The 26,546-nt window shown below is 38.2% G+C and overlaps 1 long non-coding RNA gene across 1 annotated transcript in view; it reads left to right on the forward strand.

Moving 5' to 3' along the window:
* The window catches only part of LOC138815315 (uncharacterized), an 87,763-nt gene that overhangs the window by 47,171 nt on the left and 14,046 nt on the right, over positions 1-26,546 (forward strand). Inside the window, exons 2-3 of the long non-coding RNA XR_011368286.1 lie at positions 18,906-19,045; positions 20,781-20,961. This is a non-coding gene — a long non-coding RNA (uncharacterized lncRNA). The remainder of the gene's footprint in view (positions 1-18,905; positions 19,046-20,780; positions 20,962-26,546) is intronic.

Here is a 26,546-nt window from a genome sequence, read left to right on the forward strand (position 1 = left end):
AGAGTGGTGTGTTAAAATCCCCAACAATTAATGTCTTTGGATCTATATGGGATTTGAGGGAAAGTAGTGTTTCTTTGATAAATTTGGGTGCTCCATTGTTTGGCGAATAGATATTTAGAATTGTAATATCCTCCTGAAGGAGAGATCCTTTAATTGGTATGTAGCGACCATCTTTATCTCTTCTCACGAATTTTACTTTGAAGTCTATTTTATCTGCTATTAGGATTGCAACTCCCGCCTGTTTATGAGGGCCGTTTGCTTGGTAGATTTTGTTCCAGCCTTTAACCTTGAAAATGTGTTTCTTTTTAAGGGCAAGATGTGACTCCTGCAGGCAGCAGATAGAAGGGTCTTGTTTTTTAATCCAACTAGCCAGTCTATGTCGCTTAATTGGAGAGTTCAGTTCGTTAACGTTAAGAGATAGGACTGAGAGGTATTTGGGAGTTCCTGCCATGTTATCCACCTTCTTGGGGGCTGCGAAAACTGGGTTCTTCCTATGGTTCTTGGATTCTCAGTTTGGGTGCAGTTTCTTGGCCTTTGTTGCGGTCTTGTTGGTTTTCTATGTGTAGGACATCTTTAAGAACCTTTTGTAGGGCTGGTTTGGTGGAGATGTATTGTTTCCATTTTTCTTTGCTATGGAAGGTTTTTATTTGGCCTTCAGTTATGAAGGAGAGTTTAGCTGGGTACAGTATTCTTGGTTGATAGTTGTTTGTTTTTAGGGCATGGCATACATCATTCCAGGCTCTTCTTGCTTTGATTATCTCTGCTGAGAAATCTGAGGTGATTCTAATTGGTTTCCCTTTATAGGTGATTAACCTTTTCTCCTTGACAGCTTTAAGGATCTTTTCCTTGGTCTGGGTTGATCCTGTGTGGATTATAATGTGACGGTGGGATGTCCTATTCTGGTCTGGTCTATTTGGGGTTCTAAAAGCTTCCTGTATCTGAATAGGCCTATCTTTTTGTATGTTTGGGAAGTTCTCTGCTAGGATCCTGTTAAACAAATTTCCTAGACCATTAACTTCTGTTTCTAGGTGCTCCTCTACACCCATTATCCTTAGATTGGGCCTTCTGATGGTGTCTTCCAGGTGTTGGATAGACCTATCATATTTCTTGGATTTGTCTTGGATGGTTGTATGTTCTTTCTCTATGATATCTAGGCTGTCTTCAATCCCTGAGATTCGATCTTCTGCATGGTTTAACCTGCTGTCAAGACTCTCTACTTTGTTTTTAATCTCTTTTCCTTCTAATTGGTCAGCTTTGATGGCTTCAAGTTCTTTGTTGAAGCTCTGTTTTAGGTCTTGTATGAATTTCTTTACTTCCTTAATTTGGTGTTCAGTGTTTGTTCTCAAATCACTTAGTTGATTGGTTATGGTTTCTTTGGACTCCCATTCCTTCTGTTGGGTTCCATTCAGCATTCCCTTTGTGGTCTCCCTGACTTCCTTCAGCTCTTTGTTAATGGATTCCATGAATGCCTTTAGTGATCTTTGTGTATTCTCTACCTGGTCTCTCAATTCCTGAATTACTCTTTGATTAGCTTCCTCCCGTCTGTGGGATTCCTGCAGTTCTCTTTCTTCCCGTTCGTGGGATTCCTGCAGTTCTCTTTGAGTGTTCTCTGCCTGCTCACGCCATTCCTCCCTTTCTCTTTGAATATTCTCAAGTTGTTCACGCAAATCCTGTATCAGTTTTTGAGTAGCTTCCTCACGCTTATGATATTCCTGTATAAACTTCTGGGATGCCTCCTCTCTCTCCCTATCAAGCTCATACAGAGTCCTTTGTACATCGTCAAACTTCTCATTTATCATGTTTGCTATTAGTGTTTGTAGAGCTATTTGGGAACTCTCCTCTGGATTATTCTTTATCTGTTCTAATCCCTGATTATCAAGATTGGGAATTGAGATACCCGAATTTGCCATCTTTCTTGTGTTTTTCCGGCTTACTCGGCCCATTTGAGATGAAGATTGCACCAGTTTTGTGCTAGAACACTATCTTAAAGCAACCATCAACCAAAGTTTGCATTTGTACAGTCAATAGTCTACAGATACAATCTAGTTCAACAGATACATCTATTCAACATCAAACAACTATATGTTAAAGGATTTCGAACCGCAGAAAAAAATTTGGAAAACCAGAAATTATTAGGATTAGGGAGAGATGTGGGTAAAAAATAGGAATAGATTGGTGTGGGGAGGCACAGGGAGAGTTAACTATGTCCTAATCACAATGCAGGAAATGGGTTGGGTAGGATGCAAGTAGAGAGAGAGAGAAAAAAAAGAGACGGAAAGGGGAATAAAGAGAGACCAGAAAAAAATAGAAACGTAAAAATTAATGTTATTATAGAGGTTAAAAGACCGTCTATTTAGAGAAGAATGTGAATATGTTCAGAGAAGGGGAGGGACATAGAGGAGATGTGAAAAACTTTAAGGATGGGAAAGGGAGAAGAAAAAATCAGAAGTTCAGTAGAGCTAGATAAAAAACAAAAAGATAATTAAGAAAGAAAGAAAAAGAGAAAGAAGACAAGAAAAGAAAGGAAAACGCTCATTCACTTATTCCTAAAATAAAAATTATAAGATGAGGAAAAAAAAAAGTTACTGGAAAACGATTATTTTTTCAGAAGAGGAAAAAATTAAAGATTAATAAAAGTTTTAGAAGGGAAAAATTTACATATATATATATATATATATATATATATATATATATATATATATATATATATATATGGTAACAAAAAACAAAAAACAAGCAAAAAAAAGAAAAGAAGAAGAAAGAAAAAAGAAAAAAAAGTCTTTTGATTTTTTTTTGTGGGGGGGAGGAGTGGGAAGAATCCTGTATCTCCCTTTTGTCTGTAACCAGTCTCTTGTTGGAGTCTCTGGTCAGCTTGAGGTCCTGTGGCTTGATTGGTTTCTTAAGTGGGTTGGTTGGAAGAGGCAGAAAAATGCTCTGCTTTACCCAAGATTTTGAGATCCCCCTCCCAGGTTAGTTTTCTGGGAGGGTGATCTGCTTTGAGAATCACAAAAGAGGGGGATGTGGTGGTGAGGCTAGGTTCTGGGTAGAGTTGAGGCCTTTCAACAAACAGTAGCTTTTCCCTGGGTCTGTTTTGTGATAAAGCTCACAGAGCCCAGCCTGGAGCCATTCTCAGGGTTTCTGTTTTTCAATTGATTGTGGTGGCTGCTAGAGGGAGGGGCAGCCTCTGGCTCTGGTTACCCAGTGAGGCAAGGCACTCCAATGGCTGGCGCCTGAGCTGGGTGACTTTTCCCTGGATGGAGCTGATTCTGGCAGGTCACTTCGCTGTTAAGTTCTTGTGACCTGCTAAATGACTCGTTTTATTCCAAGGCCTGAGCTGGAGCTCGCAGCTCCTCCGAGCTTTGTCGGTATCCAAGATGGAGATCACCTGTGCTGGGGGGGGAGGGGTGGCCTTCCCTCCTCTGCTCCCTGAGGAGTGAGGACATCGGGCTTGTACTCACGCCGAGTCTTGGATCCTGGGTCGTCTGGTCTGCAAACTGCAGGATGAAGATGTCTGCTCCTTGTCGGTTCTTGTTGGTGTTGAGTAGAATCTGCTCGTCCGCTGCGTCTGGCTCCTTCGTCCCCGACTCTCTGTGTCTCAGGTATGACCCCGCGGCGGTGGTCGCCGCTGCGACCCTGCCGCCGCAGCGGCAGCTGGTGCGTTTCCTTGGCTTCCCCTCTCTTGTCTAACTCTCTGTCCTGTGATGGCACACTTGGTGTGATTCTCTGGCTTAGGACTGTTCACTGGAAGTCTAAAGCTGCTTTCTATGCGAGAGCTTGTTCAGATTCCAGCTTCTCCTCCGCCATCTTCCCGGAACTCCTCCTATTTTACTCTTTTCTATGTTTTAATCAATATATCCCTTCTCTTTAGAAATATGTTCTCATATTTTTCTAGAAATATGTCTCTCATCTTTCTCATGTTTCTCATCATATTGCTCCAGTGAACATCATGTGTTTTCAGTACTTTAATTGAAATAAATATAAAGTTTTGAACATGAAGACACCCTCCCATTATCACTTTAAAGTAAAACTTTGGGGACTATTATATATATAAAAATTAAAAAGTACAATGCAAATGTTTGCACATGAATGATCCAATGATTAAGTCAATTAGAACCAAGAGGTACCAGAACATCGTCTCAATTTATTTAAAGGCACCAAAATATTAGTGCTCATGAATATCACTCATTGTTAGAAAATGGCTAGTCATAACAAAGTTTATATTATATTTGAAATTTAAAAAATGAAAATTACACCCAGATTTGCTGTCAGTATCCTGTTTCCAGGGATACATTTTTTTCAGCAAACAGGGAAGCAAAAAATAAGGAAAGATATAAAATCAGACTGTCTTTCCTTAAGATGATAAGTACACGCAAATTGTGTGATTTATTCAAAGATATGATAAACATTCATAAGAGGATATGTGATCAGAAGTGATATGTAAGCAAAATAACTGGAAAATTGTATATGTAAATTTTGCTTCCAATATAAGATTACAAGTTTTCAATTCATGAGCCTATTGAACAAGATTTTGTATCTGTAATACAGATCCTGTATTCTACATTTTAGACATAGTCCAATTTCTCTTACCTCAGGTCCTGATCAATATTCTTCTACTTGCATGATGTCAATTGCTACTAAAGTAACAAGTTATGTCTTTTTTTCATTTCTAGATCCAATAAATTTTAGTATTTTGGAATAGTAGTATAAATTCATGGAGTTTGCTTTGATGTCAAGTTTGAGGATCCTGTATTCAGGGTATTGTGATTTGGCCTGAAGCAGCCAGGAACATATTATGAATATACAGACAGAGTATACTAAGATCTAGGTACTTGATCTCAGAGAAAGATAAAGGTCCAGGCAAGATTTTGAAGCCAAGATAAAGCAATGGAGCAAACATCAATCAACTATTATTACAAATGAATGGAACTGATCTCTGATGTGTCTGGTGGCAGCTCTGTGTGTGTGTGTGTGTGTTTGTGTGTGTGTGTGTGTGTAGAGAGAGAGAGAATTTTAGTGTATCTTCCATATTTACAGTCCATAGAGCATTACTTGCTATGGAGAAGGTGCTCATATCAGGCTCTGATACCACTGTCATCACTTTTAACTGCTAAAAGCACTTGCTTAATCTCTAATTAAAAAGAAAAAAATAAACTAACATCTTACAGGATTGTTTTGGTAATTAATTGGTATATTGAAGGCCAAAGGGAGGTATTGGAGATTATTATAATCTTTTTCCTCTCTTCTGATTATTACACAGCAATAGTTGTGATTTTCAGGACTCTCTTTCAATGTACTCACAGCTGAATTACTAATATGCTTAATAATATGAAAGATATGATACAGAAATAGATCAGCCAGCAAGCACAAAGAACTAGTGAAAAGATCAAACTTTTGAGCAGGGTTGCCACATCATTTAGGAATGCAATTCCTTCATATGAACTTCAAATTTTGTGGCTTTCCTTATGTGATTAAAAGGTAAGAAAGTAGAAGCAAGAATTCCTTTTCAGCCAAGTAGAAAATGCTCATGATTCCATTCTCATGTTGCAAATTTCCGTTCCATAAAGACTCTTCATTAGAGTGCTTTCATTTAATATACTTCAGCACATCATCCTTCCCTGTTGGAAACAGGCAAAAAGATAATTTTGTTTGAATATTATCTTATGTAAAATAGTGTGTATAGGCATGATTTGTATAATTACAGATGTTTGTAATAAATGTAAGTAGGAATCATGTCACAACTAAAAATATACATAAAATCACATAACAAGACTAGAAGTCACAGCATTTTGTGCATAAATACATACATTAGATTAGTGCAAAATTTCTATTTTGAGAAAAACTTCATATTAAAGTATAATGCACTTTACTAAGGGTTGAAACATTTTATTGAAAAATATATTTCTTAGAGATATTTTTGCTTCATAATTTTAAGAAGAAAAATGATCCCAAAGTAATTATTTTTTTACTGTTTTCCTGTTTCCATGTGTTTAAACTTCAAATTAGAAATCCAGATATATGATTTAATTTAACCAAAAATATTTATTGAGTATAAAGTCCTTCTACTCTCTTCACTTTTCACACTAAGATCACCAAATATGATGAGTCTGAAATAATTAGTGTATTTTTACCTATGTTAATATTATTTACAATGTGAGTGAAATGTTTGAAAAGTAGTATTTATTTTAGCTTAATTGCTCTGAAGAGACAATAAATGATATAATCAAAGGCTTAAAATGATTAGATTTAAAATTTAGAATTCAGGAAATGGTTTTGACCACTCTGGTTACTGGAGCCTTCACTACAACCTCATGAAACAATTTATATTGATGAAGCAAAAATCTGAGTTTAGCCATTTATGAATAAAAAGTCATGTAGTTCTGAATATGTAGAGTTACATATCAAACATAGAAAATTTAGCTTTTAAATACTTGAATATGCTAGTACATTTAATTGCAGGGTAAGTACTTGTTCTGAAAGGAGATAAAATTGCATTTATTTTGAAATGTAAACCTAAGTATTCATTTGAATAAAAGACAATGTTTAAAATATCACTCATTCAAGAAAGAAGATGTACAGTTAGTTGTTTTTCATGCCAATTATGTTCTCTAAATTTACTATAAATACTAGATTAGTAAACCTAATTCATTACTTTCTGGGAAATAGAAATTCAATTTCCTAAAACTCATGACTATAACTTTTTCTCAAACAATTGCTAAGTAATTGTTTTATATTTTTTGTCATGGGATATTATTTGATATATTTTTATTCATTAAGTTAAATAATTGGCCAATAACAATATAAATTATGCATGAACAAAGTTTATCTAACACAAGTATTTCTTTCACAAGACATATCATGGCTCTCTTAAGGAACACGAGAAAGCAGTGTGCTCTTTATTAATTTTTAGTTATTTTCTTAATAGTTATTAATTGTCAGAAGTGGCAATTCTATAATATATTTAAAGCATTTGATTATACTCCTTCTATTTCCTTTTCATTGCTCCTTTCTCCAAAGATCTTCTGCTTTTCACATAAAATTACATCTTCATATACGTGCATATAAACTAATTTGGAATATTTAAGCTAAACTGCAACTTAATTCAAGATCTACAGTGGATTAATAGGATGAATAAAAACTTCAATATTTTTTGTTAACTTCTGACTTGAGTTATCAATATTATTATGGTTAGGGTTAGGATCCCAGACAGAATTAGAATTAGAATTAGAGAAATAGAAAATTTAGGTTCAACACAGGATGACCCATTGCAACAATGATATGCACAAGACACTATGTTGAAAATGAACTTTACACCCTGGGGAGGGAGGAGTAAGGGAAGTGGGGAGGGATGGGATAGTGGGAGAACAAGACAGAAGGGGGTAACAATGCTCAACAAGAAATGTACTCCTTATGTTACAAGTGTACTTAATCCCTCTTTAAAGCATCTTTACAACAAAATAAATTTTTTAAAAGAATAATGAAAAATAAAACCTGCCAGTACATAGGAAAACACTTAAAAATTTTAGGTTCAAAATGCAATTAAAATTTAGACCTACATGCTGAGCAAGAGTTAGAATAAATGTGAAAAGGCTTCTTCTTAACATGATGATTCAGATATATGTAGGCTTAGAATTAGGCAAGGTGTTCCAGTTAGAGTTGGGTTAGGATGAGAAAAAAGATATAAGATATTGTGTAAAACTGCCACATATTTTAAGAAGAATGAAGGGCATCAAAGTTAGAATGAATGAAAACCAGTGTTACTTTAAACATTCAGATATAATTTGGTTTAAAGTGTGAGATACTTTGTTTGTTCTAGCTAGGGATAGGGAAGGATAAGCTTTACTGTCAATTTTACTTTTACACTAAGAAGTAGAAGCAAAAAATGTGTGATTAAATAGAATCTAGACAATTTTCCTTACATTAACCATTTGGTGTTAAATCAGACGGTGATTAAGATTAGGTTTCTGGTTAACCAGGGTTGAGGATAGAGTAAAGAAATGGGGTAAATTAGTGGCTTGCACCTATTATCCTAGCTACTCAGGAAGCTGATTTCTGAGGATCACAGTTCAAAGCTAGCCCGGGCAGGAAAGTACGTGTACTTATCTCCAATTAACCACCAGAAAACCCAAAAGTGGTGCTGTGGCTCAAGTGGTAAAGCACACACCTTGAGCTAAACAACTCAGGGATTGTGCCCCGGCCCAGAGTTCAAGCCCTACGACCGACAAAAAAAAAAAAAAGAAATGTGTTAAATGATGAGTAAAGCTGAACTTATTTTAGGTTCTAGGAATTCAGGAAATACTGGGATAATGGAAGTACAATTTATTTCATAATATCAGGAATTGAGATCAATGGGTATAATGATTCCTGTTATGGAACAAGATATATTCCGAATTAAGAGTGAGAAAATCTGTAGGGTTTACAGAAAACCTGAAATTTATTTCAAGAATTATAAGTGGAATTTCAGTTAGGATTGCAGAAAACGAGCATTTTTCATAAATTTTAGAATTGGGATACTATTAGTATCAAGGTTATGGTTAGGATTCGAGCCATGGTTAGCGTTAGAGTGAAGGAGAAGAAAATGAGGCTCAAACTGAAGGTAAATTTTAGAATAAGCCTGGTAATTAGAATGAATGTGAACTAGAGTATTGCTATTAATATTAGAATCTACTTACAATTAGGCTTATGGTTATTGTCAATGTTCCAGTTAAGATTAAGTTAGGGTTAGAAAATGACTAAGATATTCGAAAAAATGAAATCCATTTTTGGAAGGCTTATTTGAATCAAGTTAGGATGAGTGAAAACTAGTGTACTTGTGTTAGTGTTAGTATTGTCATACAATTAGGATTAAGATTAAGGTCAGTATTTTGGTCTGATTATGATGACTGTTATGAATAAGAAAGTTTTTAGTATAAAATTCAGTCCTCACTAACAAGTAGAAGCAAAAATATGAGACTGAATAGTAACTAGAGCATTATCATTATATTTATTTCTCAGTGATCATTCTTGTAATGATTAATGAGAGTTTTCCAGCCAGGTTTAGGTTGAGAGTTAGCATTAAGTAATGGACTAGAGGGTAAGTAAATCTGAAACTGTTTTAGGGTACAGGGTTTGTGGAAAAGGTAGGATGAATGGAAACTACAAAATTTTTCCTGATAAGACCTGTTGCAACAATGAGAAGTACAAAATGTCATGTCAAAACCAGCTTTACAATGTTGGTGTGGGGGGGGTGGGGGGTATAATTGGGTGGGGGGAGGGGGGAGGCTGGGAAGGGAGGTGAAGGGTAAACAAAGGAGGAGGCTGCAATGCTTGGTAAGAAATGTATGCATTATCCTGCCCATGTAATTGTAGCCCCTCTGTACAGTATGTTCTCAAATAAAATAAAATAAAATTTTAAAAAAAAGCCTGGGACTTAACTGTCCAACGTGAAATAGTTATTGTGGAACAATCTAAGTTAAGAGTATCAAGATTTAAACTAGGTACAGTGGCTCAAATCTGACAGGAAAATTTTCAACTGGTTTTGCAATGAAATAAAAAAGTTTAAGAATAGGTTTAACCCTAAACTTCACATTTGGATTTTGACTCAATAATCTCTGAATTACCATCATCTATGAAGAAGACACAAAACGCTGATTTTTACCAAAATGTTTATAATTTTGATATCATACTTTATAGTAATGTGAAAAATAAGATCTTATGTTTTCTTTAAAGATATTTATATAGTTTTTGTTTCTGAAGCAAAACTTTATGAACAGGGCAATAAATATTAAATATTCTAACATAAAAAAATTTTTCCTGATAAGAGAATTTGAGGACAAGTAATATAATCGTTCATGATAGAGAACAAGATAACTTCAGAGGTAGAGTCAGAAAATTTGTAGGAATTAGGGCATACTGAAACTAATTTCCAGAGTGCAAACTGGAGTATTCATTAGTATGATTAAAAACTAGTCTTTTTCTTAAACATTAGAATTCGACTATCATTAGGGTGAAAGTTAGGTTTCAGTTCCAGCTGGCTTAGTGTAAGCATTAGGGAAATGGAAAGTTAGGGTACAACTGTAAGTAAATCTTCGAATAAGTCGAGTTATAATTAGGATGAATGTGAAATAGGAAACGGCTAATAATATTAAGATTAGGGTATGATTAGTGTGAGGGTTAACCTGAATATTCCAGTTAGAGTTAGGGTTACAATAATGGAAAGATAATGAGCAAAACTACAAACTATTTTAAGAAAGATAAGTTGAATCAAAGTTAGGATGAATAAAAACTAATGTATTTGTGTGGCTTTTAAAATCCAAAGCACATTAGTTCCAGTGTTAGGGTTACTTTTCTAATTCAGGTTAGGCTTAGGGTTAGGGAAGGGTAAGCTTTAAATAAAATTGAATTTTTTGTTAACATTTTCAAGTAAAATATGTTTGAAATTTAACAAAAACTACAGAGTTTCTCTAAGTTTCCTATGCAGGGTTCAATGGGGTTAAATTTAGAGTTAGGTTTCTAGTAAGGTTTAGATATATAGTAAGGGTTAGGAACTAGAGTAGATTTTATGCAAACCTGCGACTTCTTTTTGGAGATATAGGAGTTCTGTACAAGTTAAGATTAGTGGAAACTATGGTATTTTTCATGATATGAGGATTTGAGGTTAATGATTCGTAATAGGGAACAAGATAGATATCAGAGTCCAAGTCTAGGAATCTGTAGTCTTTGGAGCAAACTGCAAATCATTTCAAAGACAGTGCGTATCTGTAAGGATGTATCTAAACTCGAGTATTTTCCATTAATTTTAGGATTGGGTTACTATTATCATGAAGATTACTCTTAGGGTTCTGACCAGGATTACAGTTAGGATTAGGGAAATTGAAGGTTGAGAACTTGAGTGACTTACTTCCCTTGTGTATGTATATGCACTATTCTAAGGCTTGAACTCAAGGCTTGGGTTCTGTTCCTGAGCTTTTTGCTGTAGGCTACTAGCCACGAATACACTTCCAGCTTTCTTTGGCAGTAAATTGGAGATGAGAATCTCACAGACTTTCCTATCTGAGCTGACACTGAAGTGAGATGTCCAGATCCCTGCCTTCTCATTGAAGTTAGGATCAAAACCATAGGTCCCGTCTGTAGTTTCCCTTACTTGCAGTAACTAGTACATGGTATCATATGACCATATAAGATGATGTTAAGTAAAATGAACCCTAAGATATGGACAAAAATGAGTTTTTTTTTTAATTTTTTTATTGTAAAGATTCTATACAGAGGGTTACAGTTACATGAGTGGGGTAGTGGGGTAATGAGTACACTTCCTCTTGAACATTGTTACCCCCTCCATTGTTTTCTCCCTACCATCCCCTCCCTCCCTCCCTTCCCCAAGGTTCTTTTTTTTTTTTTTTTTTTTGATTGTGATTAAGTGATTACTTAATTTCCGGAAATTCACAGTATTGTGGAATAATGATGCTCATTTAAAGTCACAGGTTCATTCTAACTTTCCTGGAGCAAATTGTCTATCACAGTCTGTAATATATAGCGGTGTTCATATGTTATATACCATACACGTGATCAGCAGCATGGGGATATTTAGTAGTGGTTCAACCAGATGAGTGGGAGTTCTTTGTTTCTTAAGTCCTGTTAGTTTTGTCATATCACCTAACATTTTGGATTTATCATCCGCTTATCAGGGAGACCATGTACTGTTTGTCTCTTCGTTCTTGGCTTACCTCGCTCAACATGATTCCTTCTAGCTCCATCCATTTCCCTGCAAATGCCATTATTTTGTCATTTCTAATGGCTGCATAATATTCCATTGTGTATAGATACCACAATTTTTGGATCCATTCATCTGTGGTGGGGCATCTAGGTTGTTTCCATATCCTAGCTATTGTGAACAGTGCTGCAATAAACATGGAGGTGCACGTGTCCTTGTATATTGGTTCCTGTTGTTCAGGGTAGATGCCTAGAAGTGGTATGACTGGGTCGTAAGGGAGGTCAATCTTTAGCTTTCTAAGGACCCTCCAGACTGCTTTCCAAAGTGGTTGTATGAGTGTACATTCCCACCAGCAGTGTAATAGCGTTCCTCGTTCTCCACATCCCCTCCAGCATTTGTCGTTGGCTGATTTGTGGATGTGGGACATTCTGACTGGGGTAAGGTGGTATCTCAGGGTTGTCTTTATTTGCATTTCCTTCACCACCAGGGATGATGAACATTTCCTCATGTGTTTCTTTGCCATTTTCATTTCTTCATTTGAGAAGTCCCTCTTTAGTTCCCTTGCCCATTTAGTAATTGGTTTGTTAGGTTTGGGAGGGATTAGTTTCTTGAGTTCCCTATATATACAGGATGTTAACCCCTTGTCTGATATATTGCTGGTAAATATTTTTTCCCAATTAGTTGGTTGTCTTTCTAGCTTGGTTGCGATAGCTTTATCTGTGCAGAAGCTTTTTATTTTAAGGTAGTCCCATTTGTCGAGTCTCTCTCCAATTTGTTGTGACCCTGGGACTCTGTTCAGGAAGTTCCTTCCTGTGCCTATTAGTTCAAGTGTCTCTCCTACTCTGTCCTGCAGTAGTTTCAGAGATTCAGGTTTAATGTTAAGGTCTTTAATCCATTTTGAGTTGATGTTGGTGCATGGTGATAGGCTGGGGTCCACTTTTAGTTTTCTGCATGTGGCTGCCCAGTTTTCCCAGCACCAGCAGTTGAAGAGGCTGTGTTTCTTCCATTGTATGTCTTTGGCTCCTTTGTCGAATATCAGCTGGCTGTAGGCCTGTGGATTTATTTCTGGATCTTCTATTCTGTTCCATTGGTCTTCGGGTCTGTTTTTGTGCCAGTACCATGCTGTCTTTGTTATTATAGCTCTGTAGTAGAGTTTGAAGTTCGGCATGGATAGCCCTCCCATATTGTCTTTATCCCCTAGAATTGTTTTGGCTATTCTAGGTCTTTTGTTGTTCCATATGAATTTTTGGACTGTTTTCTGTATTTCAGAGATGTACGTCATTGGGATTTTAATAGGAATTGCGTTGAATTTGTATATTAGTTTTGGAAGTATTACCATCTTTACTATATTAAGTCGGCCTATCCAGGAGCATGGGAGGTCTTTCCATTTCCTAGTGTCTTCTGCAATTTCTTTCTTTAACTTTTTATAGTTCTCATTAAATAGTTCTTTTACATCTTTGGTTAGGTTAATTCCTAAATATTTTATTTTTCGGGAGGTTATTGTGAATGGGGTTGCTCCCTTTATTTCCCTCTCTTCCTGTACATTATCAGTGTATAGGAAGGCAACTGATTTTTGTGGGTTTATTTTGTATCCTGCTATTTTGCCAAAGTGATTTATGATTTCTAAGAGTTTGGGGATGGAGTTTTTGGGATCGTGGAGGTATAGTATCATGTCGTCTGCAAAAAGGGATAGTTTAACTTCTTCTTTTCCTATGCGGATCACTTTAATGTCTTTTTCTTGCCTTATTGCCCTGGCTAAGGGTTCTAGGACTATATTGAAGAGGAGTGGAGACAGTGGGCATCCTTGCCTTGTTCCTGATTTTATGAGAATTGGTTGTAGCTTTTCCCCATTAAGTATAATATTGGCTATTGGTCTGTCATAAATGGCTTTTATTGTTTTTAGAAATGTTCCTTCTATTCCTATTTTCTCCAGAGCTTTTAGCATGAATGAATGTTGAATTTTGTCAAAGGCCTTTTCTGCATCTGTAGCGATAATCATGTGATTCTTGACCTTGGCTCTGTTGATATGTTGGATTACATTTATTGACTTACGTATGTTAAACCATCCCTGTGTCTCTGGGATGAAGCCTACCTGGTCATAGTGAATTATTTTTTTTATGTGTTTCTGGATTCTGTTAGCTAGAATCTTGTTAAGGATCTTTGCATCTGTGTTCATCAAGGAGATTGGCCTGTAATTCTCCTTTTTGGTTGGGTCTTTGCCTGGTTTGGGGATGAGTGTGATATTGGCTTCGTAGAATGAGTTTGGGATAGCTCCTTCCTTCTCTGTTTCTCTGAAGAGCTTGAGGAGTATGGGTATTAGTTCTTGTTTGAAGGTCTTATAGAATTCTGCTGTGAATCCATCTGGTCCTGGGCTTTTTTTTGTTGGAAGACTTTTGATAGCTTCCTGTATCTCATTATAGGATATTGGCTTATTTAATTGGTTAACTTCTTCTTTGCTCAGTTTGGGCAACTTGTATTTCTCTAAAAATACATCCATTTCTGCCCGATTTTCTTCCTTTAGAGAGTATAGCTTTTGAAAGTAGTCTGTTAGAATTGTTTGGATATCTTGGGTACGTGTGGTGATGTTTCCCGTGGCATCCCTAATCCTATTAATATGGGTTTCCTCTCTTCTTTTTTTAATTAATCTAGCCAATGGGCCATCAATTTTGTTTATTTTTTCAAAGAACCAGCTTTTTGTTTGGTTTATTTTGGTTATGGTTTTCTGATTTTCTAATTGGTTAATCTCTGCTTTTAATTTGGTTATCTGGCTTCTTCTAGTAGCTTTAGGTCCCATTTTTTCCTGTTTTTCTAGCTGTTTTAATTGCAACATGAGATTATTTACTTGGTCTGTCTCCATTCTCTTGATGTGGGCACTGAGGGCAATAAATTTGCCCCTCAGGACTGCTTTTGCTGTGTCCCACAAGTTTCTTTGTGAGGTGTTTTCATTTTCATTGAGTTGTAGGAAATGCTTTATTTCTTCTCTGATCTCTTCTGTTATCCAGGCATTGTTAAGGAGTGTGCTGTTCAATTTCCATGTATTGGAGAAATTTCTGCGGTATGCTTTGTTATTGAGAGCTAGCTTGATTCCACTGTGGTCAGATAGGATACAGGGGATTATGTCGATCCCTTTGTATTTGCTTAAGTTCCTTGCATGAACTATGATATGGTCTATTTTGGAGAAAGTTCCGTGAGCTGCTGAGAAGAATGTGTACTGTGTTGTTTTAGGGTGAAATACTCGGTAGATGTCAGTTAATTCCGCTTGCAGTATGGCCTCTCTTAATTCGGTAGCTTCTTTGCCAATCCTCTGGTTGGTAGACCTGTCCTTTGGTGAGAGTGGTGTGTTAAAGTCTCCTAGTATTATCGTATTGGGCTCTATTTTATTCTGTAAGTTTGAGAGCATTTGTTTGACATATCTGGGTGCACCAATATTTGGGGCATATAAGTTGATGATGGTTATATCCTCCTCTTGGATTGTTCCCTTTATTAATATGTAGTGTCCGTCCTTGTCTTTCTGTACTGATTTTAATGAAAAGTTTATTTTGTCAGATATCAGGATAGCTACACCTGCTTTCTTACTGGGGGCGTTTGATTGGTAGATCCTTTTCCACCCCTTCACTCTGAGTTTGTTTGTATGTTTGGCTGAGAGGTGGGTCTCCTGAAGGCAACAGATGGATGGGTCTTGTTTTCTTATCCAGTCCTCAGTTCGTTTTCTTTTAATTGGCGAATTCAGCCCATTTATATTAAGAGAAAGTATAGAGAGATGCATTGTTGTCCCTGCCTTTCCGTTTTCCTAAGTTTTTCTTTTTTCCTTTCCTCCTGTGCTTGCTCAGTTAGACTTTGAGTAACGCCTGTTTGGGGCAGGCCCCAGTTCCTGGCTGCTTTCTTCAGGTTGTGTCCCCCCTCTTAGAATTCTTTGTAATGCTGGCTTAATGTTTATGTATTCATTTAGTTTTTCTTTGCTATTAAAAGTTTTCAGTTCTCCATCAAATGTGAATGCTAGCTTTGCCGGGTAGATCAGTCTGGGTTGGCAGTTATTGGCTCTCAGGGCTCGTATGGTGCTTTCCCAGGCTTTTCTTGCATTCATTGTTTGTGTGGAGAGATCTGCCGTAATTCTTATTTTTTTCCCATTGTAGTATAGCTCCTTCTTCATTTTTGCTGCATGCAGGATTGTTTCCTTATTATTCAGATCTATCATTTTTACTATAATGTGTCTAGAAGTGTTTCTCCTGGGGTCTTGCTTGTTGGGTGTTCGATAAGCTTTTGTGATGTAGTTAAGATGGTCGTTTTTGAGGTGGGGAAAATTTTCATTGATTATTTTGTTAAATAGGTGTTGCATTCCCTTGCTCTGGAATTCCTCACCTTCGTCCACTCCAATTATGCGAAGGTTAAATTTTTTAGCATTATCTGCTTGCTCTTGAATATCCCTTTGGTTTAATTTGAGTAATTTTTCCATATCTGTCACTTTTTGGTCCAGTTGGTGTATTCTGTCTTCTGTATCTGACACTCGACCTTCCATTTCATTCACTCTGTTGACAGTGGCTTCTATTGTGGTTTGCATGGAGGAAATGGATCCCTTTATGGATTCAATGTTGGTTCTCAGAGTACTGATCTCACCTCTCAATGAGGTATGCATTACCTCTAATTTGGCGTTTATCTCACTTCTTACTGAGGTTTGTGCAGCTTCTATTTTTGCATGCATCTCTTGTTTGATACCCTGTATCTCTTTGGATAGTTCATCCTTGTGCTCTTTCAATTTCTGATCAATTTCTCGCTTTATTTCTTGAGTCATTGCCTCCAGCAACCCTTGGAAGTAGCCTTTGTCTTCCATTCCTGCTTTGCTCCCACTGGGGCTTTCCCCTGTGTGGCTGCTGGCTTTTGAGGTGAGCTTGCTGTCCTGGGTGGTAGTAAACCTTGTGATTTTTCTCTGTGATTTTCGCATGGAGGTTCAGGAGACTGCTCTTGAATTTTGTTTTGGTGTGTCTGTCTTTGCTTGGTTGCTGATTCTGTATTGGTAGAGAGAGTCTGTGCCTGATCTGGGTTCTGTTGGGAGCCTATTTCCAGCTGCTATTCTGACTTACTTAGGATTCTCAGCTCTCTGCTGTAGATTGCTGGCAATTCCCGCCTTTGGAAGGGTTGAGCAGCCTAGACTGCTTGTGTTTGCTCCTACGGGTGCTCTTGTGAAGAACAGATGCTCTGGATGCACTCTCCCAAATGCTGGAGTCTGCTATGGGCTCCTGATGTGTTTTTGTTTATTTGTTTTGGGCTGGTTGTGGGCTTGAACTCTAGGTTTGGGTGCTGTCCCTCAGCTTTTCAGCTCAAGGCTGGCACCCTACCGTTTGAGCCACAGCACCACTTCTGACCCTTTTTGCTTTTGTGATGCTGAGGAATCAGATCCAGGGCCTCATACATCCAAGACTATCACTCTATTGCTGAGCCGCCTTAACAGTCTGAGCTCCTGCTTACTATCAGGTGCTGGCAGCCTGTGTTGCCCAATTCCCAGTCTAGGGTATATGGGTGGAGTTTTGGTGGGGTTTGGGCTTCTCTTGTCCTGGGCCTCCAGGTCTTTTGTTGTCACAGGCGTGCTTCCCCGGGGAGTGTTGTTTCCTGGCTTTCTCCCCTCTGTTGAGGCGTATGCTCAGCTTTTTACTTCAATTGGGAGGAGTTGGTTGTGTTGTTCAGGCGCCGGATCCCCGGGCCTGGTTCCGGCCCCAGCCTGGAGCGCGCTTGTTAGGCCTGTGCTGATGTGTATACCACCTAGGTTATGCAGCCTGGAGCGCACTCGTTAGGCCTGTGCTGATGTGTATACCACCTAGGTTATACAGCCTGGGGGACACAGTTCAAATTTCTTCTACTGTTGGTAGTCTTGACCCAGGGACGCTGTTCCTGGCTTGGGCATTTAAGCTCCCTTCCAGGGGTGCTCTTGCTCTAGCCTGGCCAGCTGAGTGTGCTCCACGGGCTGGTGGAGCTCTCAAACAGTTCCCAGTTTTAGTGGGTCCTGTGGTCCGGGTGTTGGGGTAGGGAGTCTAGGTCAGGGTCTGGGGATTCCCTCCAGCTCTGGTCTCCCTTGAGGGATACACTTCCCCTGTGGGGTACTCACCCTGGAGCTGGTTGTTTCTGTGTGGTGTAGGTCGTCAGTTGTTGTTGCAATCCGGGCTGGGTTGGGCGGTGGTGGCTCTGTGTGATTCTTTTCTGTCTCTGCCTCTGTCGAAGCTGTCGGGTCAAGAGTGTCCCCGTTCAGGCAGCTTCTTCGCGGTACCTCTGGGGCCCGAGTGGCCCCGCCGGGTCGTTGCAATCGTGATCGGGCGGGCGGGTGGGTGGTCTGCAGACAGTTCCCTTTGCGCGCTGCTGGCAGTTTTGGCGGGATGGAACCTCTCTGCTCGGGTGCGCGATCGGGAGGGCGCGCTGCTGGTGCCGAGCGGCTTTGGCGGGATGGAGCCTCTCTGCTTGGGTGGAGAGTGAGGGGTGGGGGTGGGATCCTCGTGGAGACTCCCGGCTGGTAGGCTTCTCTGTTCCTGGCGATCCGCTGTTCTGTAAACCAGTACCTGGTGATCTGAAAGCGGCCCCCTGTGTCTCTGCTGTGTCTCTTGGGGCTCCCGCAGCCCCCGCCGGGCCGGCTGGCCGGCGGCTTGGCGCACTGCCGCGCGGCCAGTAAAGGTTCGGGGAGGGGTCTTTGCTTTTCTTCTGAAATTCTTCTTTTCCTCTGTTTCTTTTTTGTTATTCTCCGCCTCTGGTTTTTCTCTGAGTGTTCGTCTTTTTGTTGTTGTCGGTCTCTTGGGGAGATTAAGCGTTGGAGCTCGAACTCTCTTTTTGGTTGGAGAGAGCTGTGGCGTTTCCCTACTGCCCCGTCGCCATCTTGGTCCCCCCTTACAAATGAGTTTTTATTCCATGAGATTCTTATCTCTATATAATCCCCCAAATAAAGTTGGAAGGGGAGCTGTGGTTCAAGTATAGAACACCATCCTTTAGGGAAAAAGCTTAAGTGAGAAGGTAAGGTCCTGAGTTTAAACCAAAATATTAGCACTCAAAAAAGTTGATTTCTTTTCCTTGAAGTTTTTATTAAATTGCTCAGAAAATAATAAACATTGAATTTATGTTTAGCATTACTATGAAAATCATGTTATATTTATTGATGCTATTCTTTATTTTCCTAAATTTTATTTACACATTAATATCCAGTAATGGAAAGAGACAATTAGTGCTTCACAATTTTTTATGGCAGTTGAACATATGGATGAGAGATGCTTACAAGGAATTTGGACTGAAATAGATATGTGCAAGCTCTTCATATAAATAAATGATAGTTGAAGAACCTGTGGCCCTGTATGAAATAAAATAAAGAAATCAGCAAGGAAAGATAAGGTATGATTCTGGAAACCACACAATTTTGGAAGATAAAAAAACAAGGAAAATATGTAGCTTTTTGTAAGTTCTTTGTAACCCACAGACACAATTTATTCCTTATTTCTACTGTAAGGCATTTCAGTTAACTTTATTTTACAAAGTTAAACATGACTGGCATTGAATACTAACTGGCGTCTGTCAAAGGTGAGCAATTATTCTAGCCAGGTGCTAGGGATTCATGCCTATAATCCTAGCTACTCTGAGGGCTGAGATGTCTAGAGCCTAGTTCAAAGCCAGGTTGGAGAGGAAAGTTGGTGAGACTTTTCTGTTCAATTAACCACAAAAAAAACTGGAAGTGGCACTGTGGCTCAAAGTGGCAGCACTAGCCTCGAGTAATAAATTTCAGATACAGAACCCAAGTCCAGAGTTCAAGTTCTCTGAAATAATTATTAAAATACTTGTTCTCACGATTTCTTTAACTTGTCTAGAAGAATGTTTTAAACTTAAGGATTTTTTATTTCATGTGTCAGCATTGATTTTTAAGATGTGCAGAGAAAAATAATTTAAAGTCAGAACTGGTTTGTATTACTTTGTATTACACATTGCCTCTACACCCAGAGATCAGCTGGAAAGCAGATGGCCAAATCCTGGCTGTTAGCAATGAATATGGATATATGTTTCTTTGAGCAGATACACAAACTTTTGTAATGGTAGCCTTTATATATAACACCTTAATTGTAATAATAAAATTAATATTATTACTATTATTATTTTTTGTCTGTTGTGGGGCTTGAATTCTGGGTCTAGGCATTGTCCTTCAGCTCTTCAGCTCAAGGCTAGCAATCTACCACTTGAGCAACAGTGCCACTTCACATTTTCTGAACCTTTAGTTGGAGATAAGGGTCTCACAGACTTTCCTGCTTGTGCTGGCTTTGAACAGAGACCCTCAGTTTTCAGCCTCCTTAGTAGCAAGAATTACAGGTGTGAGCCACTGGCAGCCAGCAGTAAAATTATTTTGAAAAAGAAAAACCCATTATTCTATCTTTAAAAATTTACAATCTGGCAAGTGTATCTGTAACATTAGTTGTATCAAGTAACCATAGGCAGCAATCATTTTTAGATCTCACTATGTCCTGTCCAATGCCAGACAATATATCATTAATTTACTTTTTCCTAACCAAGTTCATGATGAATTCTCAGCACCACAATTTTCTAGTGAGTAAAAAGAATTCTTCAACATATTTATTTCAACAAACAGCATTTTGCACTTGGTTTTTTTTTTTAATTTTGTCAGCCCTGGGGTTTGAAATCAAGGCCTGGGCACTCTCCCTGAGTTTCTTTTGCTCAAGGTTAGCACATTACCAATTGAGCCACAGCACCACTTCCAATTTTTCTGCTTATGTCATACTGAGGAATCAAATCAAGTGCGTCATGCATGCGAGGCCAGCACTCTACCACTAATCACATTCCCAGTCATTGGGTCTTTTGTTGTTGTTGTTGTTGTTTTAAAATAGCATTTTACTATGTGTCCTTCTGTTGGCCTAAAACTTGGGCTGGTCTCAAGCTAACTTCTAAATCAGCCTCCCAAGTTCAGAGATTACAAACATTGACCACCATAGTCGGCACAAGATTCTTTGTGAGAGAATACTCTTTTCAGATATAGAAAGAGTTATTCTGTCTTCCTTGGACTGGATGTTTTTTGCATTCTGCACTGTTAATCACATTCCTTGTCCTGTTATGTTTCCCCTTCTAGATTAATTGAAATATTTCAGGTTCTGAACTTGAAGCTGCTCCTGCCATCCAACACCACCACATTCTTGTGGATAGCACTAGCTGGCCTCATGAGCATAGCAGCCAGCTGGAGCTCAGCTATCTGATGGCCTTGAACTTCAACAATGCAATCATTTCTGGGCACAGACTGAAAACTGTCATAGGTAAGTTTGATTTATTCCAGCCTATTCTCAGCTACTTGCCATTCTCAGCTTTGTATGCTTTAAATTCTGTTAAACATTCATTACTATTTCCCAGCATTCTCAAATGTAACATATATGTCTTACTTTAAAATTTATCCAAACATGCAAAAAATGTTAACGTAGTTACTGTCCGCCAGTGGCTCATGTTTGAAAACCTAGCTACTTTAGAGGTCAAAAACTGAGCATCTTGGGTTAAAGCAGCCCAAAATCCAGAAGTGGAGATGTGGCTCAAGTGGTAGAGTGTCAGCTTTGAGCAAAAAGACTAACCAAGTATAATTAGTCTACTTTGGACTCACTCATGGAAAACACACACACACACACACACACACACACACACACACATACACACAATGTACATTCCCCTAGACTCCCTTTCTTGAGCAGTATTCAATGTCAATAACTTAATGCACGTTTTCCAAATTATTATGGTAGGGATTAAACTACATTTGTATTTATGACAATGCATTTTTTGTACTTTTTCTTTTTCATTTTTTGGTACTTATGTGAGAAAACAGTGTTTTGTGAAGACTAAACAGAAATCAATGTGTCAGTAAATAGATAGGTGACAGACTGAAAGATGCAGATAATACCACTTGAAATTTTATTTCTCCAAATTAAAATATATATACATATGTATGTATTTAAAATTTCTGCCAAGATTTTATTTCCATTAACAAAGATCTATTTGTTCCATTATATAAATTTAACATATTGTATGTTTCATAGTAGATTTATATTTATAGAATTTCTTAACTTTGGAAACAAGGTTCTGCAGTGTAGACCAGGCTTTCTTCAACTCGTAATTCTCCTGTGTCAGGTTCCTGAGTATTGGCTGGCATTACCATGTGGTAGCATAGTACCATGTCCAGCTATATTATTTATATTTTGTACAGTAGAATACTAATGTGAACAGCTTTAAGCCACATATCTTCATGAGCATGAATGAATTTCTTGCAGAAAATGTTATAAATAGAGTTACTGAGTAAAGCCAATAATGGTAGACATGCCTGTAATCCCAGCACCAAGGAGGATTGTAAGCTTTAGAGCAGCCTAAGCTACACAGTAAGTCCCTACCATAGCTAAGATATGGAACCAATGCAAATGTCCCTCAGTAGATGAATGGATCAAGAAAATGTGGTATATATACACAATGGAATTCTAGGCCTCCATCAGAAAGAATGACATTGCCCCATTTGTTAGGAAATGGAAAGACTTGGAAAAAATTATATGAAGTGAAGTAAGCCAGGCCCAAAGAAACATAGGTCCCATGGTTTCCCTTATTTGTAATATCTAGTATATGTATGAGTCAAGCAGAAAAGGTCAGATAATGTCATGTCAGGAAAATGAACCCTTAGATGTGTAATGTTTTTTTTCTTTCATGCATGTGTTTCTAACGCATTTATAAGATTATCTCTTTGTTGCTTTGTATGTCCCTCCCCCACAGTATAACCCCTGCTTTCACTATATTTGATGTCAGTATAACTTGTGGAGGAGATGGGGAAAAACCAGTTGTTTAAGGATACAGGTGGACCTGTTGCAACAATGAGAAGTACAAGTTGTCATGTCCAAAACGAGCTTTACAACGGCGGTGCGGGGGGGGGCGAGGGAAGGGAGGGAAGGAGAAGGATTAGGATTGGGGGGAGGGGGGAGACTGGGAAGGGATGTGAAGGGTAAACAAAGGAGGAGGCTGCAATGCTTGGTAAGAAATGTACGCATTATCCTGCTCAGGTAATTGTAACTCCTCTGTACAGTATGTTCACAAATTAAATTAAATTAAATTAAAAAAAAAACAACACTAGTGCACATGGAAAGCTGTGCAAACTGCCTCAGTTTAGTTATGAAGAATAACTCATGAGACAAAGAGTATGGTCATTTAATGTTATTTAAATAATAGTTATAATATTAAAGATGAACTATTGGTAAGTCTTCATATTTCCTGTTTGTATCCTTCTTTTTTCATGCATATATTTTTCTTTTTCTTTTTGTTATTGTGAAAATAACATACAGAGGGGTTACAATTACATGAGCAAGGTAATGAGTACATTTCTTTTTTTTCTTTTTCTTTTTTATACAATGAGCAAAGAGTGGAAGTTTCTAGGTATTGTGAGCAAAGCATGATTGAGTAGGGATCTTTCTTTATTCCTTTCTGATCCAGGAATATGTGTTTCATGTGTAAGCAATAGTTCTGACTTAATATAATAAGGAATTAAACATTTCATTCTTTTTTTTTTTTGGTTGGTCATGGGGCCTGAACTGTGGGCCTGGGTGCTGTCGCTCAGCTATTCAGCTCAAGGCTAGTACCCTACGACTTGAGCCACAGTGCAACTTCCGTCTTTTATTTCTTCTTATGTGGTGCTGAGGAACCCAACCCAGGGCCTCATGCATGCAAGGCAAGCGAACTAACACTGAGTCACCTTTCCAGCCCCTAAAAATTTAATTCTTTCTTTTAATTTTAATTTTAATTTTTATTTTTTGTGAACATACAGAGGGGTTACAATTATATGGGCAAGATAATGAGTACATTACTTATCAAGAATTGCAGCCTCCTCCTTTGTTTACCCTTCACATCTCGTCCAAGCCTCCCCCGGCTCCCCAACTCAATCCTCCCCTCCCCCTCGCACCAAAGTTGTAAAGTTCGTTTTCGACATGACAACATGTACTTCTCATTGTTGCAACGGGTCCACCTGTATCCTTAAACGACTTGTTTTTCCCCATCTCCTCCACAAATTATACCGACATCAAATATAGTGAAAGCAGGGGTTATACTGTGGGAGAGGGACAAATAAAGCAACAAAAAAATAATCTTATAAATGCGTTAGAAACAAATGCATGAAAGAAAAAACACATTTAAAAACACAAGTCATTTAAGGATTCAGGTGGACCTGTTGCAACAATGACAAGTACAAAATGTCATGTCAAAACCAGCTTTACAATGTCGGTGTGGGGGGGTGGGGGGTATAATTGGGTGGGGGGAGGGGGGAGGCTGGGAAGGGAGGTGAAGGATAAACAAAGGAGGAGGCTGCAATGCTTGGTAAGAAATGTATGCATTATCCTGCCCATGTAATTGTAGCCCCTCTGTACAGTATGTTCTCAAATAAAATTAAATTAAATTAAAAAAAATGTCATGTCAAAACCAGCTTTACAATGTCGGTGTGGGGGAGGAGAGGGGTATGATTGGGTGGGGGGGGGAGGAGGGAGGCTGGGAAGGGAGATGAAAGGTAAACAAAGGAGGAGGCTGCAATGCTTGGTAAGAAATATATGCATTATCCTGCCCATGTAATTGTAACCCCTCTGTACAGTATGTTCTCAAATAAAATAAAATAAAATAAACAAAAAAAATACATAATGAAGGGCTCATTTTCCTAACATCATGTTATCTGACCTTTTCCGCTTGACTTATACATATACTAGATATTGCAAATAAGGAAAACCATGGGACCAATGTTTCTTTGGGCCTGGCTTACTTCACTTAATATAATTTTGTCCAAGCCTTTCCATTTCCTAACAAATTGGGCAAACTCACCCTTTCTGATGGAGGCATAGAATTCCATTGTGTATATATACCACATTTCCTTGATCCATTCATCTACTGAGGGGCATCTGGGTCGTTTCCATATCTTAGCTATGGTAAATAGTGCTGCAATAAACATAGTTGTGCTGGTAGCTTTAGTGTGGTCTTGTTTGTAAACATTTGGGTAAATGCCCAAAAGTGGGATTGCTGGGTCATACGGAAGATCTGTGTGAAGTCTTTTGAGGAACCTCCATACTGCTTTCCAAAGTGGTTGAACAAGTTCAACACTCCTACCAACAATGAAGCAAGGTTCCCTTCTGTCCACGTTCCCTGCAGCATCTGTTGTTGTTAGAGTTCTTGATTTTTGCCATTCTAACTAGAGTGGGGTGGTACCTTAATGTTGTTTTGATTTGCATTTATTTTATGGCTAGGGAGGTTGAACATTTCTTCATGTGTCTATTGGCCATCCTTCTTTCCTCTTCAGAGAAGTTTCTCTTTAAGTCTTTAGCCCACTTATTTATTGGGCATTTATTTCTTTGAGGATTTGTTGTTGGGGGATTTAATTTTTTGAGTTCCAAGTATATTTTAGATATGAGACCCTTGTGCGTTGTATGGCTAGTGAAGATCTTCTCCCAATCCGTGGGTTTTCTATTCATCTTGCAAGCTATGTCCTTTGCCATGCAGAAGCTCTGCAACTTCATGCCATCCCATTTGTCCAACCTTTCTTAATTTCTTGTATTTCCGAGTCTCTATTAAGAAAATATTGGCTTGAGGCAAGAAACCTAGGGTTTCTCCAATTCCATCCTGTAATGTTTTCAGAGTGTCTGTTTTGACTCTGACGTCTTTGATCCATTTGGAGTTCATTCTGGTGCAGGGTGATATATAAAGATCTAGATTTGGTTTTCTACAAGTAGTTAATCAATTTTGCCAGCAACGTTTACTGAAGAGGCTGTCTTTATTCCATTCTATTATTTTAACTCCCTTATCAAAGATTAGTTGGCTATAGGTCTGTAGGTTCATTTCTGGGTTTTCAATTCTATTCCATTGGTCCTGAAGTCTGTTCTTATGTCAGTACCAAGCTGTTTTTATTCCTATGGCTTTATACTAGAGTTTGAAATTTGGTATTGATATTCCTCCAGCAGTGTTATTTCCGTTGAGGAGCGTTTTTGCTATTCGGGGTCTTTTATTGTTCCATATGAATTTTTGGATTGGAATTTTGATAGGTATCACGTTGAATTTGTAGATAGCCATGGGAAGTATTGCCATTTTCACAAAGTTGATCATTCCAATCCAGGAGCATGGAAGGTTTTGACATTTGCTATTTTCTGTTTTGATTTCCTTTTTCAAGATTTTTAAGTTTTCATCATAAAGGTCCTTCACTTCTTGGGTTCAGTTAATTCCTAGGTATTTTATTTTTTGAGGGGCTATTACAAATGGAGTTGTTTTCCTAATTTCAGCCACCCTGTTCTGATTGTTGGCATACAGAAAAGCCATTGATTTTGGGGGGTTAATTTTATACCCTGCTACTTTGCCAAAGTTTTGAATCAGCTTGAATAATTAGGGAGTGGAGTCTATGGGATTCTTTAAATACAAGATCATGTCATCTGCAAAGAGGGAGAGTTTTATTTCTTCTTTCCCTATTTGAATCCCCTTCATGTCTGCATCTTGTCTTATTGCTGTAGCTAGGCATTCTAATACTAGATTGAAGAGAAGTGGAGAGAGTGGGCATCCTTGTCTTGTTCCTGAGTTAAGAGGAAATGGCTTTAGTTTTTCACAATTGAGTATAATGCTGGCTGTAGGTTTGTCATATACAGCCTTTATTGTATTGAGGAATGTTCCCTGGATTCCTAATTTTTCCAAAATCTTCATCACAAAAGGATGTTGAATCTTGTCGCATGCTTTTTTTGCATCTATTGAGATAACCATGTGGTTCTTGTTCTTGCTGCTGTTGATGTGATGAATATTATTAATTGATTTGCGTATATTGAACCAGCTTTCCATCCCTGAAATGAATCCTGTTTGCTCGTGGTGTATG

This window comes from Dipodomys merriami, unplaced genomic scaffold (assembly GCF_024711535.1).
Source record: "Dipodomys merriami isolate MVZ:Mamm:240054 unplaced genomic scaffold, mDipMer1.0.p SCAF_1086, whole genome shotgun sequence".
NCBI lineage: Eukaryota > Metazoa > Chordata > Mammalia > Rodentia > Heteromyidae > Dipodomys > Dipodomys merriami.